Genomic DNA, 4,915 nt, shown 5'->3' with positions numbered 1-4,915 from the left:
ACCAGAAGTCTTCGACATGTCCCCAACAAACCAAAGAGGGTGGGGGTCAGGCTTCACAGAAGAAGAAGACTCAAGAAGGCCAGTCAAAAAGGTGGTGCCAATACTGTAAAAGTAAGACTCACTGGTTTAGTGAGTGCACCAAGAAAGGAGGGCAAACTCCTGCCACTGCAGCCCCTAAGGCACCTGCACCCCCTAGTACAGTCAGCAGTGGTAGTGCGCCTCCCAAGGCATTAGTTGGGTTAACCTTGGGAACCGAGGGAGGTGACGACTTAGTCGGCACGCTCACTCAGGCCGTCCTTGTCTGTACCGGGGATATGGATATGTCCCCTGATGCCAGTCCCAATACTTTGGGCAAATACAGGCAGACGCCTTTGATCAATGGAAAAGTGGCTCAGGCCTACAGGGACACTTGTGCCAGTGTCACGATGGTGACACCTAACTTTGTTGGCCCTGGACAGATCATGCTAGGTACCGATTACCTAGTGACCAATGCCAGCAATGTCACTACCAATCATAGTATGGCAGTTGTTGATTTCTCCTGGGGAGGGGTAAGTGGCCCAAAGAAAGTTGTGGTTAGTTCAGACCTCCCCGTAGAATGTCTGTTGGGCAATGATTTGGAAACGTCACAATGGTCAGAAGTGGAGCAGAGGACTCACATGGAAATGTTAGGCTTGCCAGCACATGTCCTAGCTGTGACCAGGTCACAGGCCAAAAGATGCCCCACTGAACAGGTGCTGGATCCTGGAAGAACGGACCAGACACCTTCCAAGAGAAGGAGCAGTAAGGGTAAGGCCTCGCCTTCCCCCTTGCCCCAGGTCGTGGATCAAGTCTCTGAGGAGGCTGACCTTAAAGAACTGAGGGAAACTGAGCCAAAAGAGCTTGAACCTGGTCAGGTTGAGTTTCTGGGCTCAGGGGGACCCTCCAGGGAAGACCTGGGGAAGGCACAGTTAGACTGCCCCTCACTTGAACCCCTCAGACAGCAGGCGGCTGCTGAGGCTGCAGGGAACGCCACAGGTACCCACAAAGTGTACTGGGACGATGGACTCCTGTACTCCGAGGCAAGAGTCCCCAAACCTGGCGCGACCAGGAGGCTGGTCATCCCCTTGTCTCTGAGAGGTTTCCTTCTCACCTTGGCCCACGAGATTCCCCTTGCAGGTCACTTAGGCCAGAATAAGACTTGGGACAGAATTGTACCACACTTTCACTGGCCCCACATGTCCGAAGATACGAAGGAGTTTTGCCGCTCCTGTGTCACTTGCCAAGCCAGTGGTAAGTCAGGTGGCACGACAAAGGCCCCCCTCATACCACTGCCGGTGGTGGGTTTCCCTTTGAACGAGTGGGGATCGACATTGTCGGACCAATGGAACCCCAGACAGCATCAGGGCACAAGTTTATACTGGTGGTGGTGGACCACGCCACCAGGTATCCTGAAGCTATTCCCCTTAGGACCACTACAGCACCTGTGGTGGCACGGGCCCTAGTTGGAGTGTTCTCCAGAGTGGGCTTCCCTAAGGAGGTTGTCTCAGACAGAGGTGCAAACTTTATGTCGAGATATCTGACTGCAATGTGGAAGGAGTGTGGTGTCAACTACAAGTTCACCACACCCTATCACCCACAATGCAATGGGCTTGTTGAGAGATTCAAAAGGACCCTAAAAGGGATGATTCACGGACTACCTGAAAAGCTTCGGCGGAGATGGGATGTCCTGATACCCTGCCTCTTGTTCGCCTACAGAGAGGTCCCGCAGAAGGGGGTTGGCTACAGCCCTTTTGAACTTCTGTTCGGACATCCTGTAAGGGGACCCCTTTGTTTGGTAAAGGAAGGATGGGAGAGACCTCTCAGAAAGCCGGCATCAAACATTGTGGACTATGTGCTCGGTCTCCGCTCGCGGATGGCCGAGTACATGGAAAAGGCATCTAAAAACCTTGAGGCGAGCCAAGAATTACAAAAAGCTTGGCACGACCAAAAGGCTGTCCTGACTGTGTATCAGCCTGGACAGAAGGTGTGGGTGCTGGAGCCAGTGGCCCCGGCAGCACTCAAAGACAAATGGTCTGGGCCCCACACGATCATTGAGCAAAAGGGAGAGGTCACCTACTTGGTAGACCTGGGAACTCCCCGGAGCCCCCACAGGGTGCTCCACGTAAACAGGCTCAAGGCATATGTCGACAGGGAGGGCATGGGCTTGCTCATGGCCACAGATGAGGGACAGGAGGAGGAGAGTGACCCTCTCCCGGACCTGCTCTCTCAGAACCCTGACGATGGGTCAATAGATGGTGTTGTCTTTTGTGGCAGCCTCTCTGGACATCAACAAAAGGATTGTAAACAGGTTCTTCAATCCTTCCGACATATGTTCTCTCTGACACCCAGTCAGACCAATTGGTGTACCCATGAGGTCGACACTGGGGACAGTCTGCCCGTAAAGAGTAAAATCTATCGACAGCCTGATCACGTCAGAGACTGCATCAAGACAGAGGTGCAGAAAATGTTGGAGCTGGGAGTCATTGAGCCCTCGGACAGCCCCTGGGCTAGTCACGTAGTTCTAGTGCCGAAACCTCACACCCAGGGCGGTAAGAAAGAGATGAGGTTTTGCGTGGACTACAGAGGCCTCAATGCAGTCACTAAGACTGATGCCCACCCAATACCAAGAGCGGATGAACTTATAGACAGGTTGGCTTCTGCCAACTACTTAAGTACATTCGACCTGACAGCTGGGTATTGGCAAATCAGGTTAGCTGAGGACGCCAAGCCCAAAACAGCATTTTCTACCCCTGGTGGGCATTATCAGTTCGTGGTAATGCCCTTTGGTTTGAAGAATGCACCTGCCACCTTCCAAAGGCTGGTGAATCAAGTTCTCACCGGGTTGGACGACTTCTGTGCAGCATACCTCGACGATATAGCTGTCTTTAGCTCCACCTGGGAGGATCACCTGGTCCACCTGAGGAAAGTGTTAGAGGCACTGCAGAAGGCAGGTCTCACTATCAAGGCCACTAAGTGCCAGATAGGGCAGACACAGGTTGTATACCTGGGCCACCTTGTAGCTGGAGGCCAGGTTCAGCCATTGGAGAGCAAGATACAGGCCATCCAGGACTGGGCTCCTCCAACCACCCAGACTCGGGTTCGAGCTTTCTTGGGCCTGACTGGATATTACAGGAAAATTGTCAGAAATTATGGATCCATCGTGACCCCACTTAGTGACCTGACAAGTAAAAAAATGCCAAAGAAAGTTCAGTGGACAGCAAGCTGTCAAAAGGCATTCAATGACCTAAAGCAGGCCATGTGCACAGCACCTATCCTAAAGAGTCCAGACTACTCCAAAACATTCATTGTCCAAACAGATGCTTCTGAGTTGGGTGTGGGAGCTGTTCTATCTCAGCTGAATTTTGATGGTCATGACCAGCCCATTGCTTTTATTAGGAGAAGGCTGACCCCCAGAGAGAAGAATTGGTCAGCCATTGAGAGGGAGGCCTTTGCTGTGGTTTGGGCCCTGAAGAAGTTGAGGCCATACTTGTTTGGCACTCACTTCAAGATTCAGACCGACCATAAGCCCCTCTTGTGGCTAAATCAGATCAAGGGTGAAAACCCCAAACTACTTAGGTGGTCCATTTCCCTACAGGGGATGGACTTTACAGTGGAGCATAGACCTGGCACTGATCATGGCAATGCAGATGGGCTCTCCAGGTACTTCCACTTAGAGCAAGAAGACTCACCTGGTCAAGGTTAGCTTATTGTCCCAAAGTGTGGGGGGGGTCATGTAGGAGAGTAGGGTCTGCAATCCTATGATCACCCCAGATTTTTGCTTTTTGCTTTTTGCTTCATTGGTTTACGACTTTCCCTGGCTGTGGGCCTGCTAATCAGACCCACAGCCTAGCTGTTCTCTCTCTAAAGTGACACATTTACCTTAGGTGCATTTACTAATTGGAACTGGGCCACCTTATCAGTCCCTGTATCAGCATACCTTAGGTATCCAGGGCCTAGGTGTACCCAGGGCCTACCAGGGGCTGCAGCATGAATTATTCCACCCCTGGCTGGCCACCCAAATCTGACACAACTGGCTGCACGACGGCTGGGGCAAGGTGGTGTCATCACCCTTTGCTTTAGGTATAGTATTCCTATATCTAACCCTAAAATGGACACATGTATTCCTATCAGTCACTCCTATGGCAGGCCTTATCAATCCTGAAGGCAGAGTGCTTGGAATTATGTGAGATGGTGCTCTGGCATGAGCTGAGCCCGTCTGCAGCTTGCGGAACCAAGTCCTAATAGCTGTTCCAGGATAACGCGTACCATATACTCTTAAAGTGCATTATAATCCTCGCGGTTATTTGCTAACTGTGGTATCGCATTATCAAAGCATGTCGAGTAAGGTGTCATACGAATTGGGATACTAACCCCTCGCCAATTCTGTCGACGGGGTTAGCATTCCACCCTTCTAGAGGGACACGACATGAAAGTAACTGTGAACCCCGGTTAAAGTTGACTCGAGCCTCAGCATCACAAAATGGATGCTGCCACCACAGACACAAGTCTGACCTCCTGCTGCTGGGAGTCCTTCCAGCGGGGAGAGCTTGGACAAAGGGTTTCCTGTCGGGGGCGGTGCCCGCGCCATCCCAGACAGGGTTTTGTGTATTCCAGGTAGGCAAGGCTGAGAGGAAGGTGACTGCAAGTGGCACCCTGGTGCTCACTGTGCATAGGCCGGCTTGAACCAGTTCCAGGGGCACCCCAGCCTCTGAGCCGGGGAGAGACAGGACAAAGGAGAGGGGTGTAACCACCCCCCCCCTGGTCCCACCCATAGGCAGGACCTAGTCACGGGCCAGCCCCTTTTCTTAGAATAAAGGTAGGAGCGGGCCCCCTTCCCAAATTGGATAATTCTGAATCTTGAACTACTTTCCACGAAAGGAACTCTTGACTTTTTCTG

The sequence above is a fragment of the Triturus cristatus genome, chromosome 11 (genome assembly GCF_964204655.1).
Source record: "Triturus cristatus chromosome 11, aTriCri1.1, whole genome shotgun sequence".
Lineage (NCBI taxonomy): Eukaryota > Metazoa > Chordata > Amphibia > Caudata > Salamandridae > Triturus > Triturus cristatus.
This window is presented reverse-complemented; position numbering follows the sequence as displayed.